The sequence below is a fragment of the Marmota monax genome, unplaced genomic scaffold (assembly GCF_021218885.2).
Source record: "Marmota monax isolate L192 unplaced genomic scaffold, Marmota_monax_Labrador192_F-V1.1 WCK01_AAM20220418_F8-fsc00077, whole genome shotgun sequence".
NCBI classification, from domain to species: domain Eukaryota; kingdom Metazoa; phylum Chordata; class Mammalia; order Rodentia; family Sciuridae; genus Marmota; species Marmota monax.
In genome coordinates this window covers 3,491,129-3,511,730 of record NW_026694610.1, presented here as the reverse complement: position 1 = coordinate 3,511,730, position 20,602 = coordinate 3,491,129, and the positions used below count along the sequence as shown (strand labels likewise).

Here is a 20,602-nt window from a genome sequence, read left to right as displayed (position 1 = left end):
ACACAGGAATCCCAGCAGCAGAAGGAAGAGGGAGAACGCTCCACTGCTCTGGCCTTGGAGGTCAGCGAGTGCACACTTCTGATGGGAGTCAGTTGGCAGTAAAGTCGGCCCATCAAAACCTCTTTGTGGACAGTAACCCTTTCTCGCATATTCCTTACCTGAAACTATATCCACAATCATTTTTCCTGAGCAGCTTGGTCTGACTTTGGCCATTATGTCAGCTACCTCCTTTGAGAAGCAGGCGTTGTCTTTGTCATCTCCTGCACTGCAGCCCTTTGGCAGAAACATCAAAGGCTGTAAGGGGCTCCTTGAAAAGAGATTGCTGTACCTGGAATGCTCTTCAGGCTCAGTTCTTGCCAATTTCATCAGTTTGCTGAAATTTCCAATTAGTCCTCTCTATCTAGAATTCATTTGGGGTCACCTGATTTGTTTAATCATCCACACACAAAAAGTCAACATTGCTGGTTTATTTTTACAAGAGCTGACTCTAAGGTGATCTGAGGTAAGCAAACACTGACACATGTCAGTGGCTCCTCCAGGTTGCCTGGGGTCAGCCCATCGAAAAAGCACTCTAGTAAAGCTGTGTCTCCAGCTCCGTGTGGTAGCCCTGTTCCAGCCCCCATGGGAGAGCCACAGAAACTGAGAAGCTATTTTTTTTATGGGTGCATGAAAAAGACAGAGCCTGTATTGGTTTCCCCTCTAAAACAAATAACAGTACTCCAACTACTCCTGGGCTAGTTGCATTGTATAGTACACAAGCTTGGAGAACAGGGAAGAAAACTCAGATCTCAATGTGTCTGCCCATTCTTACTCTGCACCTTTTAGCAAAGAGATTATTCAAAATACTATTTTGGTATTGCATAAGCTCTGAACAATCCAAAAACAAACAAACAAACAAACAAAAACCAATGAGTCTTAAATGACTCTGAAACCTACCTTGGTACACACCAGTTGAATTGCAATGCTGCTGCTTTTCATTCTAATCTATCATAACCCACACACAAAAAGTCAACATTTTTTTAAAGTGCCAGGCACTATTTTAAGGAATTTATAGGAGTTAATTCATTTAATTCTTGTTGAGAAGTCTATTAGGTGGTGTTTATATTAAATTGTGCCTCCTTGCCCCTGGCCCCCAAATTCATACTTGAAGTCTTAACAGCCAGCATCTCAGAATGAGAGGTTATTTAGAAACAAGGTCATTGCAGGTATTGTCAAGATAAGGTCATTAGAGTGAATCCTAATCCATTATGACTTGTATTTGGATACACACTACCAAGAACAACAGGTGAGAATGAAGGTAGAGGTAAGGGTAATGCTTCAACAGGCCAAAGATTGTCAGCAACCACCAGAAAAACATGGAACAGATTCTTCCTCACAGCTCCAAGGAGAGAACCAACCCCTGGATTTCAGCTTTGCAGCCTCCACGTCTATAACGCATTTCTATGTTTAAACCACTCAGTTCATAGTGGTTTTCTTATGACAAAACCACTTTGTTATGGTAGCCACAGATAGTACAGATGGGCAAAGTAATTATACCATTTTAATTGTGGAAACTGAGTCACAGGGCAATTACTTCCCCACTATCACACAGCTAACATATCGGGAAGTTTGCTGTCTCATCTTTCCCTCTTAAATATTTAAAAATAATTCTGCTTGGGCCCAAACAACCAAATGCTTTTCCTTTGAAATGCAGGTTAATTTGAGCAGAATCCTGAAATAAATAAATAAACAAAAAAAATAAATATATAACCCATAGCCCCCATCTCTGTCACTTGTGTCTAATTAACCTTCTGTGGTGGCCCTCCACCCCTCTAGTTATATAAACAGAAATAGGGACAAAGAATAAGACAAGTGTCTCTGAATGAGCCCCATCTTATCTGTTTCATGGTCAATGATCTTTCCCTAGTGGGCCTATCACATTCTAACTTCTTGTGCTGGGACAAGTGTCTTAACAATTTTGTATCTACTTACAACCAAACTTCTTCTTAACAGAGGCTGTGAGGAAATATGAGGCAGTTGGGTCTCTGAGCCTGTTGATGGACAAATACTGTGAGAAGCTAGCTTTTATCAGGAGGAAATATTTACACAATGGTGATTTTACATGGTAGTAGCTATAAAACGAAACCATTATAGTCACCGATGGCACAGAAATGACTCAATTAGCAAATGAGTTGTTTCAAGAAAGCCTCCATCAGGAAGGTGGCCAGATATGGAGAAGGAGACTTCTGAGGAGCATCATTTCCAGCCTATTTTATTGTAACATCTTCCCAAGCATCTCCATGTCTTCTGTCCCATCCCTTCCAAACAATTCTCCATATCTCAACTGGAATTTTCCTTCTGCAAGTGCAATTCTGATTATATATTTCTCTTGACTTTAGTTGTCCCATAATCTTCCTTAGTCTCAGCCTTCTTATCCAGCCTCAAAGACCATCCCAAGCTGGCTCAGCCTTTCTGCCCTATGTCTCATTTCTTCCTACGCCAAATTTTAAAGTTCCAGCCAGTTTTCCAAATCAACACTATGTTTTTGTTCTTGCAGTGGACTCTTGCCAGGACCACCCAAGCCAGAGGCTTCCTCTTCTCAACTTCACCTTCATGTTTAGTCCTGAGGAATTCTTCCCAGATCTGCACAGTTGGGTTCCAGGACCTCTCTGAAGGTCCTGGCCCTACAGTCTCTCAGGATCATAGACTTCATCACACTTGTTATCACTATTATGGTCCCATGGCCTGTCTCTCCTACCAGCTTCTTGGGAAGAAGGACTACATTTCAATCATCTTTGTGTAGGTCTACTCTGTTATGTAATTGGTGCTCAATCAACGCACATGGTGAGAATGTATGAATGGCTGCATGACTTACAGTTTAAGATTTTAAACAGTAAGAGCACAGCTTTGGGCTCTGTTATGAATCCTTGTCCTTTAATGTCCCTAGAGATACAGAGCTCCTTATAAAGAGGTGGTGTCAGTCTCAGAAAGCCATCCTCAGCTATTCCCCTCTTTCTCCCCAACTTCCTGATTTCCTGAGGACCCCCACACGATGCACAGGTTTTGCTTTCATTATGGGTGGATATTTAAATGTGCTGCAGTGTCTATGACTGAGAAATACAGGGTGGAGTGGAAAGAAAGTGCATAGAATAAGATAAAAGGAGCTAAGTCTAGAGAGGGTTCTGAAAGTCAGGGAGGAAAAATTGTGAAGGGGAGGAGAAAGAGAATTTGCATAGTGAATGAGTCACAACCCAGGACAGAGTAACACATCCCAGAGCTCCTTCTTCTCTTTTTCTCCTATTACTGAATGTTGGGCTTTGCCGTGAACTTTCATGACAAGTCTCTCCCATGAAGAAAGGCAAACAAATAAGCAAGAAAAGGAGATAAAAATCATCCCCTGATTAGCACCCAAATAGCAGATGCTTCCTGAAAACAGATTCCTGTGAAACACAAACACTGTATTTTTCTAGTAGACATTTTTTAGACGCAAAGACTCTCCCCACCTAAGTCACACAGTGCTGGGGATCAAACACAAGACTTCCTGTGTGCTAGGTAAGGACTATACCACCAAGCTATATTCCAGCCCAGATACAAGGAACTTAATAGTAAGATCTCTTTTCTTTTTTTTTTTCTCTTCTCTGGGTGACCCATATGTATGAGAAATGCCCCAGAGAATGGCCAGGTACCAAAGAAGTGGCCAGATACTGATGATTAGGAGGGACCAGTTGTCCCCAAGGCTAATGCTATGCTTGAATCTGGTTCTGATTCTCTTCTACTTGCATATCTGGTTCCATGGAAGCCATTTGGGCTATTTCTGCTGTCCTGTGATTTGAAAAACTCTAGACCAGCACATTTGGAGCACATACCATCACCACGCATCCTCCTTCCCATAGGCGTGTCCTCCTTCTGTAGAGATTTCTATTCAGGAGGCCTCCAGGTAGGAGGCAGCTACTCCTTGACCAACCCATGGCCCCCATCTCTGTCCCTTGTGTCTAATTAACCATCTGTGGTGGCCCTCAACCCCTCTAGTTATATAAACAGAAATAGGGACAAAGAATAAGACAAGTGTCTCTGGATGAGACCCATCTTATAAAATAGGCTTTGGGGCAAAGTAGCCCCCAACTTCTTTCTCTTAGGTAAGAAATTCTCAAGTGCTTTCTACCCTTGCATTGACTATGTAAGTCATGTGAGCACAAACATTTGTAAGATGTGAACAGATATAAAGCAAATTGTTCTATCATTGTATTGGACTCACCCTTTTGTCACATGGAGAGAAAGGGATCTGATTATCAAGGGACCAGCACCACGCCCTGGGAGAGAACCTGATTTTGAGCAGTGACCTTAAACAAAGACTCAGGTCTGGGTGATAAGTTCTTTTGCATGGGGGCAGGAGCGTCACTGACATAGTAAATTTTATTTCTTTTCTTTTCATTCTTTCTTTTTTCTTTTTTTTTTTTTTTTGGTGGTGCTGGGGAGTGAACCCAGGGCATTGTGCATGCAAGGCAAGCACTCTCCTAACTGAGCTATATCCCCAGCCCATAAATTCTATTTCAATTGGCCCTGCAATTTCTAGGTGACTTATTGATTTCCCTGAAGAGCTCTTCCCTTCCACCCAGATCCTTAGCTGCACCCTCAGGCTGGGATCGCACATCACTGCATGTGGGTTACTGCTGTTGTTGTGCAGATATTCTCTCCTTCCAAATGTGAACATCCAGAAGGTACAGTTGGCTTATCATCCCCTCACAGCTTCCACTTAGCACCCAACAATACTACTGGCTCTCTCTGTTCCATAGAGTTGTTTGGATTAATTCTACTCCCTTGTGATTAGATTGAGAGATGAGTGTTTTGGTTCTGTCCACAGAGCATCTTACCTGTAGGACCAGAGGGTAGCAACAGAGTATTCCCCAGGGAAGCTTCTATGGCATGGAAGGGCCAACCAAGCAGCTCTACCCCTTCCAAGATGGCATAGGGGTCTTCTGGTGTCTAGAAGAACTGGCTCTTTAGAGAAGGTTTTGGAGGATTAATTGGCCCAAAAATTACTGGACGCTTACCTGTGATATGATGGGCTGGAAGAGTCGGTGAAGGGCTGGAAGAGTTGGTGAAGGGCTGGACTCTGTCCCTGAGCATTGACCACAAGAACCCTGCCTTCTGCTAGTTTAGGCATCTTTGTTTTTCCATTTCTCAAGCCACACTCCTTAATCAAATGAAAAGTCTATCCCAAAGGGTAAACAGACTAGGGTACATCCATACAATGAAATATTACTTAGTATTAAAAAGGATAAGCTATCAAGCCACAAAAAAGATGTGGAGGAAAACTTAAAAGCGTATTGCCAAATGAAAGAAGTCAATCTGCAAAAGCTACATTCAGTATGATTCCAATTATATGGTGTTCCATAAAAAGGCAAAACCATACACAGTAAAACGACCATGGATATTAGGGATTTGGAGGAAGGAAAGCAAGAAGGAACAGGTGAAATATGGGATTTTTAGGACAATGAAATTATTCAGGGTGAGACTGTAATGATGGATATGTGTCATCAGGCATTTTTAAAACCCATAGAACCATACAACATAAAGACTAAACCCCAAAGTAAACACAGACTTAAGTTAATAATAATGTCAGCATTGGTTCATTATCGTAAGTATACTGCATGAATCCATCATGTTAATAATAAAGGAAACTAGGGGAGGGAGAGTGGGGTTTTTGTGAGCTTTCTGTACTTCTTGCCTAATTGTTCTGTAAATTCAAGACCACTGCAAAACTGTTTTGAAAATTTAGGCCAAATCACCCACACCTCACTCTGGCATAGATTCCAGCAGCTCTTTGGAGCCTCTCCTAGTAAGATTTGGAGATGTTCTTCGCTCCATACCAATGAGGCCTCATGGTCTCCCAGCATCTTTTATTCCCCAGAAGGACTGGTCTGCCATGTGACCAATGCGTCATTACAATGATCTTTGGTTCTATGCCTGACCCTTGCTTTCTCCTTGGAACTCCCTGTGTCTTAAAGGAGCCTACACATTGGCCTTATAAATTAACATGTTGTTCCCCTGCCCATTCCTTGTTTAAACCGAACAGCCCATAGACTCATTTGCCTACCATTGGTAAATTAATGGCTATTAAAATATCCGTTGGTATCCAGATTAAAAAGATAAAAGAAGAGAATCAGAATGGACAGAGAAAAGGGAAAGGTGGCCCACTTCTCTCACCTGTGGTCCTCCTGCTGTCTGCCACCTCACCTACATGGTTGACTATAGCCTGCCATATCTTGGTTAGGAATCTTGGAGGCAAGTGGGCTGAGGTAACATTCTCTCCAGCATTTCGTATAATGACAATGAAAATGTTGCCGCTCTAACCAGTCATCCTTTATGACCTGGTGAAAGGTACAGCCCATTGTTAATGATTAACCTGCATATTGAAGAATGAAGGATTTTTAGTACTCACTTATGGGATAGGGAAATCCTATCCCTTGCTGAAAAATGCAAAGGATTTTGGTTTCAGGTGGTCCCAGGGGATGGAGGTTGGGATGCAGGGAATGCTTGCTCACATGTACCCACTGGGTTTGGCTAGGGGTAGAGAGGGTGGGAGAGGACTTTAGTGTTTAACAGGCTCCAATTTAAAAGGTGAAAACTAAATTTGAAGGAAAATACTAATCTCAAGTTTCTAGGAAAAACAGTACATTAACATAAATTATAGGCTCTAAAAAATACAGACCAAGAGAATGATTCATTCTGATACCATATTCAACAGGACTTCAGTGAACCACACTCTTGGAAAACCCAAGCAGAGAAGTGTAGGCTCAGTCCTGCAGCCAGTGAGGAACCACTTGGTTTTCTAGGCAGGGAGGTGATGAAAGGAAAGGGAGTGAAATGGGGGAAATAGGAGAAAAAGCAAAGGTAATGAAAAATAGTCCCGTTTTTATCTTTAAGATTCTCCTGGTTGTGTCATCTGCCTGCTCAGAATCTGGACACTCATAGAGGAAGGTGACTTCTCTAAAAGCAAACACATCTTGGGGTCTTTGAGGCCAATTGGGACTCCTGAAGGAATTCTATCAAACCTGGCTGCTTTGAGAAGAACCTCCCTGCACCTTCACTTCTTATGCCTCAACTCTTCTCCCCACCAGGAGAAGCCATCAAGGGGAGCAGCCCCTCCCCTTGTCACTCAGTGGGGACTAAGTGGGCTGCATCTGCTCTGAGCAGAGAATATTCCCCAGCTGAGGGTCTGGCCCTAAACTTTCACCACCCCAGGCTTTGTACAGCAGCATTATTCACCTCCATATCACAAGAACCCAGAGTAAAACCTAGCACGTGTTAGGTATTCAGTAAATGCTGGGTAAATGCATGGCAGCACATCTTTGAATGACTTGTTCCAGCTGCTCACTTCTTTGAGGTCACCCGTCCCTTCTCCCCTGGTCCTCCTGAAGTTTATCCTGCCTGAGAAAGGCAGCATGTGGAGGTGGCAGTGTGAGAGGCAGAGCTTTCTCTTCGGCCTCCTCCCCAGCATGAGAGCATGCCCAGGGCATGGCAAACTGTCACAGTCCTAAGAGAAGGGCTCCAAGCTTTCCAAAGAAGACATGATAGTTTTGTGTGCTATAGTTATAGAAGTCAACAGTTTGTATCTCCCTGAAATTTGTGTCAAAATCCTAATCCGTGGTATGATAAAGACTTTGGGAGGTGATTAAGTCACTCCTTAGAGTAGAAGTGTCCAAATTGTTCTCTATAGATTTGGCCCCCAAAAGAGGCTATTGTAATGGCAGTTGGGAGAAATCCTGTTGTTCCTTTAAGGAAGTTGCCCATGGCCGGCCTAGTTGGAAGCTCTTTCAAAATTATTCTGAAATACGAAACTGGTTTTGCCCTGGCCTCTTTTGCCCAATGGCGGTGGAATCTTGCTTGGGAGAAAGCATCAGCATTCACCAGGGAACTAGAAGGCAAATGAATGTAGGGCAGGGAGCAGGCTAGGGCCTCCATAACCAGAGCAGAACACGAAACCAGTCTCTAGCAGAAGCAACCCCTAGCTGTGGGGACTCTGCCTCCTCAGGCATATGGTTCCTGCTGAAATCCTTTTCCTCCGTCTTCTAGGCTCTCACATGAGTATTACTGTGTAGCAGGGAAGCCTGCAGCTCCTGCCTGAGGACTGGGCAGTGGCCCAAAGCCATGAGTAAGACGTGGTAATGTGTTTACAGCTGGTGAGTTAAAGGCCAATCAAGACCTTGGAGGGAAGTAGTCTTGGGGGTGCCTCAGTGAGTTCAGTCTTCTATAATAAAGCACTGTAAACTGGGTGACTTTATATATAAACAACCAAAATTTATTTCTCACAATTCTGGAGGCTGAACATCTGAAATCAGGGCGTTAGAGAGGGTACTCTTCTGAGTTGCAGATAGTTGACTTCTTCTTGTGTCCTCACATGGCAGAAAGAGATGAGAGAACTCCAGGGGTCCTTTTTTTAAAGACACTAATCCCATTTAGGAGGCCCTGGTCCACGTGACTTAATCACCTCCCAAAGTCTTTATTATACCACAGATTAGGATTTTGACACAAATTTCAGGGAGATACAACATTAATCCATTTCAGGGGTGGGAAGTATAGGTCCTTGGGCACCGCTTTATCCTGACCCCAACATTTATTTCTAATCTAAGGTGAATTTGTTTCCTCAGTATATCAAGCATGATGAGGAATCCAAAATCATATATGGGAGCGTGAGGCTGGCCCAATCCATGTAGATTGGCAATGGGAAAGGGAACTCACAGACTCACTGGGAATGTTGGAAACTATGATCTTTTTCTGTCTTTGAACATTAATCAAGCATAAGATTAACTCATCCTTTTTTGTCTGCTCTTATAGCCTGCCCATATGCTGGGCTTCCCCAAGGGAGTGTTTCTGCATTGCTGTGCTCTGGGAGTGACTCCTCGTTTAGGTGAATGATCAAATGATTCAACCAAATATCACTCTCATTAGGTTTGCATAGGGGCCACCGCTCATTAACTCAACTTCTGTCACTCACGCCAGTTGCCTCTTTCCACCTGTTTAGTTGTTAAGGCTAGAAAAAAGGACCCAAAGACCTAAATTTCATGAGGAAACTGGAGATTAACCAACTCAGTAGCCTGATCCCATCCCCTAAAATCACTGAGGCATGAAGCTGAGAACTCCTAGGGCTCCCTCTAGGAAGTTAGGGGATGCACCTGGTAAATCTGCTAGACTGGAGTACGGTACTGTGAAGGGAAGGTTCAGGGTTTCCATCCCACTTGGGTTTGCCATCTTGGATCCGCAGCGCCCCTGAGGGTACTCCTAGGGGGTGCAGTGGCATGGGGAGGACTGAGACTAGCAAGCCGAAGGGCCACACCCATTCTGTTTAGAGGGAAAACCTGCCTCTGATACCTGCCCTGCCAAAGATAGAGCAGGGAGTGCTGTACAGGGCAGAAGCTGATGGGATCACCTCTCCATCCAGCCCTTCTCTGCTACAGCGTCCTTCGGCTTCCCTTCTCATCCCCCCAATGTCAGAGTGGCATTCTGGGCAGCCCAGCTCCATGTCAGCGATTTGCCAATGCTGCTGACAAAGTTTATTCTTCTGTAGATACTCAGGGCCCCCTGAATGCAGTGCTGATAGCAGGAAGATGGAGAAGCTTTGTACTGGGAAGACTTGCTTTTCCAGCTCCAACGGCGTTGGCCCAGGGCCCTATCAGAGTATCGCTTAGTAAAATCATCTTATGCTTGCCAAAATAAACAAACAGAACATTTTATTATAATGTGCCCTTGACTTGATGGAGCATTTCTCAGTTCCAAGTGAAACTGTGAAGCTGAAAACTGTAGTGGGTTTCCCTGGCATGGGACAAAAGTGTACTTCTGTAGGAAGTTTATGGAGTCTCACCTCCAACATCTTCTCTGTACTTTCCTCAGACATAAGACTATGAATTCCTCACCCAAATTCCCTTGTCCCTGCTATTTAGTAAATTGGTCACCTAATCTAATTTTATTTCTTGCACTTTTGTGTGTGTGTGAGTGTGTGGCGGGGGGGCGGGGGGGATAAGTAGGAGGAATTAGTCCTCTAAACAAAAAAATATCTTGGTTGCTGAAAGAACAATTTATTTTAGTTTTCTGCTCTGTTTTTATTACTTGATTTCACCAGTTGGTCTTTGTTCTCTCTTTCTTCCCCTCCCTGTCTCTTCTGTGTCAATAAACAGTATGGAACACCTACTTGGTTTGGGCCATAAAATCGGGCCCTTGAACTGTACTCAGGGCACCTCTGATGATGTCTCAGACACACATTCTCACACACCCTCTAGGTAAGTTTAACAACTCTGACGATCTGCTTGCAGTGAGAAGCCAAAAATCTCCCCACAGCTAGCTGATCTGCCCTTCATGAAGCATTTGCTTCTGACAACTGCTAGCAGAATACCAACAGCCACGCTCAAAAGAGCTGAACAAGTGCCCTCTGCCTGTGCTCTTGGTTCTCTTCCCAGCCCAGGTTTCAGGCTCTTCCAAGTGGGCCACAGGGAAGGAAGGGGCCATTAACAGGAAGCTCTTGTGTTGGAACAAGGGAATACAAGGAAGAACGCATAGAAACGTGGACCTTCCCCCAAACTTTGCAAAAGGTTACAGAGGCTCATCCAGGTTCTAGATTAATGGCCTTTTTTTAAACATAAAGAAATGCAAGATCTGCCAACAGAACAACAGACAGGACTTGATGCAGAATCTGCTTCCTCCTGCAACCCTGAGTGTGGCTGTGTAATTTTGTGGATATTTTCAATTTAAGAAACCTTAGATAGGAAAGTGGTTATGATTGTGAGATAGACAATATACCTGGTTGAAAGATGAATGTCATTTTCTTAAAGGAACAGCTGTGATCTGATTTGTGGTAGTGTAAGGCTAGGAATAAAAATTTTTATTTCCTGTGGTTATGACAGAAAAGTTTTCAAGGTACAATTTTATAGCTATAAATTAACCTTAAAGGGGGTGAAATTTAGGGGAAATTTTTAAAAAGTTTTAAATAAAACTTTGCTTTAAAAACCAGAAAAATTAAAAACCTCAATTTATCTGAAATATATTCTTTTGCTTTACTTTTATCCTTTATAGTTCTCTAAATAAAATAAATAATAGAAAAAACACATAACTTATCTTGATAGTCACAAATAAAATAATTATAAATGTGTATAAATGCCTTATATATTTCAACTTTCACAATATTTGGTTGCTACCTTATCTGCCCATTGAGTACAAATTTGTACCCTAAGACTTCAAACATTCCCCAAATATTATATCTATCATCATAACCAACTAGAAACTCAGGACTGAATGAACGTAAGAGGAACAAAGGCTTTGATGAATTGTCAAAAACAGTAGGGACTGGGGTTGACAACAGCCCCAGCCAAAGTTTGGGTGTAAGTTTTAGAAAATACAAGGTGTTTTTCCTGCCAGCATGGCCCTTCAAGTCTTGGACAGCTCCAATGACTGACCAGGAAAAAGTGGTGTCACTGGAATAGGGGTGAAATTGGTTTGAAACTGACTTGTTCTTTAGGCAACAGGGATGCATGGAATGGCAGGAAGACCAGTGGGAAACCTATTAGCTCTGAGGTCCAGGCCATGTCTCCCAGAGCCTCACTTTCTTCCACTGTAAAATAGGGATAAGAAATACCTCACAGGCTACGACAAGGTTTAGAAATCATGTATTTAAGACAGCTGTACCATGCATCAAGTACCAAGGAGGCACTTAGTAAATTGTAGCTTTCATGGTAGCCATGAGCTTGGACACAAAAGCAAATCAATGGCCCAGCGCTGTGGCACACGCCTGTAATCCCAGTGGCTTCAGAGACCGAGGCAGGAGGATCTTGAGTTCAAAGACACCTTCAGCAAAAGCGAGGCATAAGTAGCTCAGTGAAATCTTGTCTGTAAATAAAATACAAAATAGGGCTGGGGATGTGACTCAGTGGGTGAGTGACACTGAGTTCAATCCCTGGTACCAAAAAAAAAAAAGTCAATTACATATTGATCACAAGGTGATCCTGCCCTTTGAAAGCTCTGTTTGCTCTAGGGTGAGGTAAATTTCTAGTTTTTCTCAGAATAGAAATGCCTTTAGGGCAGAGATTCTATCTACCTGGTTTAAAGACTGACATTTCTTTGCCCAGCAATAAGTAAATGGGTTCTCAAAAATATACTCTGTAAAGGGCAGCCTAATTTCACATAATGAGGTTTTATACTGCAAGGAAATGAATATAATTGTGTACACATCTTACCCAAGAATAAAGCTTTTCTTAAGTATGCTAGCCTGGCAGCTGAGAAAAGATTGTGGTACCTAAATAAGAGCCCAGAGTATGTAGGAACTGATATAGGTGTCAAGACACTAGGGTTGTATTTCCAATCTGAAAATGGTAAATAAAAATGGTACCTTGCCTTTTTAGAGTGATCTTGACGCTAGAGAGATCCTGGGAATGCCTAGAATGGCTGTATCCTCATCTATGGGATATCAGGTCAAAAAGAAGCAGACCAATTTTATAAGAAGCAAACAGACAGGGGCTAGGGCCACACAGATGAATGGAAAGAGAATTAGATTAAAACTTAAAGCTTTGGCGTGCAGAGTATTTTATCTTCAGATCTTACATCTTTCTTGCCCAGTATTCCTTCACAGAGTCCTGCCTTTTCCTCCCAAGTTTTATCTGTTTGGCACTAGCAGATTTTATAGCTTTACCCACAGGTATGGACATGATTTCTGTCTCTACAAAGTTGTGTAACTTTGGGCAAGTTACTTAAGCTCTCTGAGCTCTGTGTTCTTTATTAAATGGAGAAAATAATGATAGTGTTCAAAATTATGCAGATTAAAACCAATAATGCATATGATTTTATTAGCATGGTGTCTAGAACACAGCAAAACTACAAAATTATTAACTTTATTATTATTGCTGTTATTTCAATTTGAATTACTTCCAGACTTAAATTCCCATGGAACGGGGAAGACTGCTATGGAGTAGAAGAAAAGGCATTGGTCATAGCATCTGTCAGATCATCCTGATCTGGCTGCTTCTCAACCATGTGTCCATACATAAGTCATTTTACTGTTTTACTGTAGTCTCTTAGTCTCTACAAAATGAAGCTAATAATATTTATCTTCTGGAGATACTGTAAGTGTGGAATAAAAAACAAAAAAGTTTACTGCAAGTATACCACAAAGGAAAGGCACTATACAGGTTCAGGCAAAATCCATCCACTGGAAATCTGTTCTACTTCTGTTCTTTGATAATAAAGTATTTTTCTGAAGAAGTTTCTAGCTCCCAAGAGTGGCCAAAAATTGTATTCATCTTTTATGATTCAGGGAACTGCATAAAGCACAACCATAGAAGGTAAACTGCTCATTTTCATGGTGCCATCTTGAGAATCTGTAATGCAAGTAGCATAAGCAGACCAAGCATTGCTTTGCAGCAAGGGAGTAATGTGAAAGGGAGGAAGTGCTAATTTCTGGATAAGGAGCAAAGGTGGAATTCCTAAAAAGAGTTAATATGGGCAACTATGTTGGTGCATCTCCGTAGTGAAAGCGAAGGGGCTTAGGGTAGCTGGCACTGATGTGAGCTTGCCTAACTAAGTTCATGGTCTGAAGAATGACTGATGAGTACGTGCAAACAAGTCTTTATGGGAAGAGGTAAAGCCAGTGCTTGCTTGGAGTACAGACAGGTCCTAGTGAATAGGCTGACTTGATTTAGTGTGTACCAAGATGCCTTGGGAACATTTGCAATCCTAGGAAGACACTCAGTTCTTAAGGAAATCATTGACTTGGGAGAACATGTCCCTGTCTCTTGCAAAACCACAAGTCTGAAAAATATGTAGTTGACCCTTGAGTGAGATTTCTTATATAAACAAAGCCAAAGCACAAAAAACGTTGATTTCTCAATTAAATTTATTTCCAAGTAGAGGTCTTAGAATCTTCTTTTAGGCTTTCTAGCAGGATCCAGGCACACCATTATCACTGCTTCTTGACAGTGCAAAGTAAAATGAATCTATTTTCCTTTCAATCCAGCAGCAATGTCTGCTTTATATGCCTTTGTACGTCAATAAGAGCTGGACCCAGTTTTGCAAATGCTTCTGAGAAATTATCATTTGACCCAGATAATTTATGATTTATGGAGAGAAGGTAAGCCTCATCATCCATGCTCATTTATCTGGTTACTTCTATCATGTTTCTACTAGTAGAATCACATTGTCTGAAATTTGCTCTGTTATTGTGACACTTTGACTGGTAGTTGCTTTATCAGATGTAAAGTGTGCATTCTCATTTTTCTGTGACCCAAGAAAGTCCTAATGTGACTGACTACTCATTTTAACACATGCTTCTTGAATGTGAGCTACGCGTGTGGAAGGGGGCTCTTGGAAAAAGGAAATGAATTCTGAGGTAGCAAGAGATGAAGTTACTCTTTAGAAGGTTATTTGCAGGTTCATGGCCTCTTTCCATATGGTAATTTCATTCTAATTAAGGTGGAACAAATTATTCACATATAAAATAAAGACTCTCAGAAGATCCATTACCAAAAAGCATCAACGATAGAAAGTATGTGGGAAGACACTGGGCCCCAGTTTTTTTATCTACAACATAAGCATACTTGTTCTACTTTGTAAGGATGGTAGGAGGATGAATAAAAAATGATAAAAGTTGTTTGATTCAACATCTTCTTAATATTCAGCATATTTTAAAATTGCAAAGGCATACAAATGAGCATGAAGATAACAACTACTTCCTAAAAGTAAGTTGAATATTCCTTTCCCTATGAGAGACCATGCAAACATTTTTGTTGTTTTTATTTTTTGTTTGTTTTTGTGGTACTGAGGATTGAACCCAGGACCCCATGCTAGGCAAGAGCTGTACTGCTGAGCTACATCCCCCCAAATGAGAGACTATGATACACTAAGAGCTTTGTGTAGACCAGTGCTTGTATATTATTTCATAATACTTTAGAGCTAGAAGAATCTTCAGGGCCACTCTGATTCAGTCTCAGAGACACTATGCTCTTATTCCATATTTAGCACTACCCTCTAGTACTTATTCAATTTCTGCTCCAACTATTCTGGGGAAAATGGAGATCAGTGCTTTGCCCAGTAGTTGCACTATATCAAAGTACTAGTAATCCAAAGTTTTTCTTTGTATTTTTAAATACAAATAATTCCTCTGTGCTAGTAAGCAATTTTTGATACTGAACTTTTCAATAAATATTGATTCCTAATAAAGGATGTGAACACTATAGATCATTAAAACACAATAGGACATTTGTGAACTCAGAATATTTGAGTATATTTAACATTTGCCCTTCCTTCCAAGGAAAATTATACCTTACTCCTTTGGTAAATGGAAAGTAAGAAGTTAGACCTAAGGCCTATTTGGAGGTTGCTAATAGCAACACATATAAAGAAACACTTGTAAGACCTGTTTGTCCTTTTTTGACTGGAGCCTATCTTCCAATGTCTTCTTCACTTCCTGCATAATAGAAAATCAACCAACCAGTATTTCGCAGGCACATATTCTTTTAGATACATAGCCTTTAGCCTTCAATGTCTTGACTTGTAACTACAGATGCAGTGTTTGGAGCATCTCAAAGTTTTTTGTCAAATCCATCAATATTCTTGGATGATCTTTCTAGGACATTTTGCTCTAATGGAGTGAAGCTGCTTGGTTACAGATGTATGCTATCAAATAGCCATGAACAAGTAAATCTGTATCATCATAGATATTCATCTTTTCAAACTTGGTCATTTAGCATATCTATTCTGGAAGGCAACCTTCTTCACTAATACTAGCATTAGTAGAATACACAAAAATGCATGAAGTCCTCTAGGTCAATATGGGGTAAAGTGCTGTAGGTAGGACTACAGACTCTGTGGGCAGACTGCCTAAGATCATGTGGCTAGTTGTGTGATCTTGGCCAAGTTCCTTAACTTCTTTATGGTTCAGTTTCCTCATCCTTAAAATGGAGATGATAACAAGAGGACCTACAGATTGCTATTACAGGTAATTTAAACATTCCCGCCAAGAGATATTTGGTAAAATTCAGTGTGGTAGACACTGCATTTGGAGGGATTAGTGCAATATAGCAGAGAAAACCATGGCCTTTGGATCAGGAGACCTAAGTTCAAGTCCTCTACTACCAGTGACTCCCCCAGTCTCAGATGAGACCACTTAGCACAGTGTTCCAGGACCATTACAATCTGAACCCAAGCTGCATTTTCAGCTAACTTGTCATCACTTCCATACTTCTCTATGTGTTCTGACTAGTGGACTATGTGAACTGCCCAAAATGTCAGGGACCTGCAAACTGCTGTAAGTTTCTGTGGGCTATTTCCTCTCACAGAATCCCCCCTTTGTTCTCTTCCTACTCATTCAAAACAAGTCTCCCTAACTATATTACACCTATTCCTCTTCTGGGCTGTGTACTTAGGGTACAGAACAGCCACCTTTTTCATGTTTGTGCCCAGTTCAGTGCCCATATGCATTGGGTAGGAAATGGCTGTTTACAAATGATTGATAGATTGAATGAATATGTCTTTGTTAAGCCTCTTAAGAAAGGTGATTATGTCTCCTTTTACTTTAGAAAAACATTCGAGGGCATTCTTCTGAAAATGAAGTAATAATACAGCATAAATTAACAATGAGACCCTCACTGCAATCACAAAAGCTGTCTTAGAACATCACTATACTCCTTTGAAGGCCTGAAAAAACATTCAAGTGGCAATTATTTTATGTGTCCCTGAAAATGTCAATATAAATTCCTTTGTTAATGAAGCATCTGTCTCTGACAATAAAATGGAGCATGTTCTTACACACATTATAAATCCTTGATGGCTTCTCATGGTCAACAGCGTCCTGAAGAGGTACTACTTCCAAAAGGCACCAGGGAAAGGAGGGGGTCTGAGCCAGCTCTGGAAGGAACACCAATTATTGGGCCACCATGCTGACATACTGCCTCAGATGCTTCCATGTTTCAGAATGATCCTTTCAGGAGACCAAGCTATCTTTTTGTAGAGGCGAAATAGAACTGAACAAATTTTCATGTTATAGAACTTGTGATCTTAGCAAAGTACAGTTAAAACAAATTCTTTAGTTACCATCAATATCTTGTTATGTCAGAGGTGATAGCAGCTACAGCAGGTGTCTTGCTCAGTAGGACATTTTGTTGAGTGTGTAATTAGCAAGACCTATCAGATAGAAGAAAAAAAAATAGAAACAGGGAACCAAGATTTCTTGAGCTCTCTGCCATAGTCAGAAAAAGATAGTTGGAATCATTATGCTGTGTCTGAAATCATATCTTATAGAGACATCCTCTTATTGTGCCAGAATTTTGGACTCATCACCATCCTGTCCATCTGTGGACTAAGGTACAGGGGAGCAGAAACCTACAGAATGGAAGATGGATGACTAGAGTCATTGATATAGGTTCTGTGCTAGTCTAACACAGCTTTACTGGTAACTCGCCTGACATACAAGCAGAGATAGCAATAATAGAGCAATAATTCCTGTAACTGAGCCAAGTGTTTGTGGAATTAACTTTGTGAGTATATTTCCTAATAACAAAGCTCCACTTTTTCATCTAGTGGAAGAGCATGGGAATTTTAAGGATTTACCACAACACAGGATTTGGTTTGTATCTGGAATGTCCCCCAAATCTCCTGTGTTGAAAGCATAGTCCCAAATGCAGCAAGATTCAGAGGGGGCTTTTAGGCAATGATGGGATCACAGGGGCTCTGACCTCACTGATAGCTGAATGAGCTACTGGTAGGAGGGATCTTGCTGAAGGAAGTGGGTAACTGGGGGTGTGTTCTGGGAGGATTTAACATTTCCCTGTGCCCCTGCTGTACTTTGTGGCTACCATGAGCAGCTTTCTTCTACCATCACCTTTTGCAATGATGTTTCCACCCTTGGACCAACTGATTATGTAAGGAATCTATGAAACTGTGAGCCAAAATAAACTTTTCCTACTCTAAGTTGTTCTTATTGGGTATTTTGGTCACAACACTGAAAAGCTGACTAACACACACAGTACTGCTACATTAAATGTTTTGGGCAGGTAGTTTAGCTTTCTGCCTTCAAATCTTGGTTTTGTATCCGTGGTGTTGAAAGTCAAGGTTGAGAGAGTTAAATTGACTTTTTTTTTTTTTTTGAGGGTCATAGTTGTCAACAAAGAGAACGGCACAGCTCTAATATTTATTATTAGTGCTAAGGAAAATTATCAGGGGGAGGGACATTTTTTAGAATCTTTGTTTTATAGGGTAATATTTTCAGGGTCCTTAGATAATGTGTATTTCAAAGAACAATGGTGTGAAATATTTTGCTTAGAAGAAGATCATAATTTAACTTTCTCATCTTACTCCTGGGTTGTAAAGCATCCTGGACCAAGAGTTTATAACACAGGTCAGAAGATGAGATATTCAGTTAGGTTTCTAATCTTCTCAAAGGGGCGGTCCTCTCTTTTAGGGAACGGCCTTTGGGATTTCCCATAAGCACAGAATGCACTTATAAACTGTTTTAAGATCTGTCCTGAAGACTTAGCCCTAGTATCTGGAATGACACTAAAAGGAATGTTTATTGAAAGATCTTACTGAATCAATCTTATTACCCATATAGAACAATACAATCTACTTTCAGAGTCAGTTTTCCCAACAGTCATAAAGGACATACATCTAAGAGATAGAGACCAAAATACATTTGTATGAGAGTCAAAATTGGTGCAACCACTTTGGAAAGCAGTGTGGAGATTCCTTAGAAAACTTGGAATGGAACCACCATTTGACCCAGTTATCCCACTCCTCAGTTTATATCCAGAGGACTTAGAATCAGCGTATTACAGTGACATAGCAGCTGAGTTCATAATAGCTAAACTGTGGAACCAACCTAGATGCCCATCAATAGATGAATGGATAAAGAAACTGTGGTATTTATACACAATGGAATATCACTCAGCATTAAAAGAGAATAAAATTATGGCATTGCAGGTAAATGGGTGGAGTAGGAAAATATCATTCTAAGAGAAGTAAGCCAATCCCCCAAAACTAATGGCTGAATGTTTTCTCTAATTAGTGGATGCTGATCTATGATGGGGGAGGGGCATAGAAAGAATGGAGAAACTTTGGATTGGGCAAAGGGGAGGGTGGGGAAGGATTTTAAGGGTAGGAAATGTGGTGGAATGAGATTGACATCATATCTAGGTACATGTATGATTGCATGAATGGTGCATCTCTACACTGTGTCCAACCAGAGAATTGAAATGTTGTGCTCCATTTGTGTACAATGAATTGAAATGCATTCTTCTGTCATGTACAACTAAGTAGAAAAAGAAAGAAAGAAAGAAAGAAAGAAAGAAAGAAAGAAAGAAAGAAAAATAAAGAAAAAAGCACTGTTTTTAGAACAATAAATTCCAAAGACAGGACTTACCAGTTTCACTGACAAAAGTAGAGTTAGAAGGACTTTAAATGATTCTAGCAAAATGTCATGCCTTATCCACTCTAATTTCTAGTGCATTGCCTGATATGTCCTAGGCCCTCAATAAAGATTAGGTGACTTGAATGTAAGTGATGCTCAGAGATGACAGAATCACATTTTTTTGGAGACACACAGTTATCACCCTTTGATGAAAGTAACAAAAATATGATTTACTAAATTCCCAGCCCCCTTCTTCCCCATAATATGCAAGAGGGTTTCCTAAGTAAGATAACACACCAAAATATTAAACATCGCTAGAGTGTTCATTAAATTTTCAAATTTCTTTAAGTATGTAAAGTAGAGCACAGGTTAATTGTGCATACAAATGTGGACTTGGTTAAATGACGAATTTAGACAACATTCATGAGAAAAATATGTTGAATAATAAAAATATTAAAATTGGAAAGGAACTAAAAAGACATTTATGAGGTTTCTGGAATGAAGTCTTTTTTTTTTTTTTTTTTTTTTTTACTATCTTAGAAGACACAGGGTGTGGGAAGAGAGAGAAGGAAAACTCCAGACAATGCCAAAACCTAAGACCTATTGGTCAGTTTGTGGCCAGAAATGTTGAAGATATGCCACAACTAACATTGCTATGGCAATGAACTGAGAATCAGAACTATTAGTGAACAATTCATTTGCTGTTGAAAAAAAACAAACAACAAATACACAAATAAATGCTTCTTCAAAGGAAGTTAGGAGATAGCTCATTCCTGTTTTGAACTGTTCAGCTATCCCTCAGTGTAACAGAGGCATCTTTAACCCAGAGAATCCTTTCCATATCTTATAAAAATTTCAATCCTTAGAAACGATGAGCCTGGATTTTAGAAGACTGAGCTGTGGTGGGTTGAGTCCTGGAGCACACACCTAGAAAGTACAGACTGTAAGGGTGAGAGGTGGGGAGGAAGGAAGAGTCCTCAAAGAAGAGAATCCCAAAGACAGTAAATGTTTGAGTTCTCTACTTTGTGTGCTGGAGAAATGGCAGTGGAGGCAGAGAAAATTATATATGAATGTAGAAAGTTGTACTGTGGGCATTTGTGTTAGAAGCCAACATTGAATGAGGACAAGTCATTCTGTCCTCTAGCTGTGAACTGGAGAACTTATGTCCTTGTACATATGGATTAGGTTCAAGAACACATTGTACATGCTATGTATTCACAAATTTTGGATCTAAGTAGATCA

The 20,602-nt window shown here is 40.8% G+C and overlaps 1 protein-coding gene across 9 annotated transcripts in view; it reads right to left on the bottom strand.

Moving 5' to 3' along the window:
• The window catches only part of Prlr (prolactin receptor), a 160,336-nt gene that overhangs the window by 112,533 nt on the left and 27,201 nt on the right, over nucleotides 1–20,602 (bottom strand). The window contains exon 1 of one of the 9 annotated variants that reach the window (XM_058572084.1): nucleotides 6,187–8,739. The exons of 5 other annotated variants lie outside the window; for them this stretch is intronic. The gene's annotated coding sequence lies outside the window, so the exon portion shown is untranslated. Of the gene's footprint in view, nucleotides 1–158; nucleotides 5,368–6,186; nucleotides 8,740–20,602 lie in introns of those variants that run through there. 3 more of the 9 variants (XM_058572085.1, XM_058572082.1, XM_058572083.1) reach the window with 3 other exon arrangements.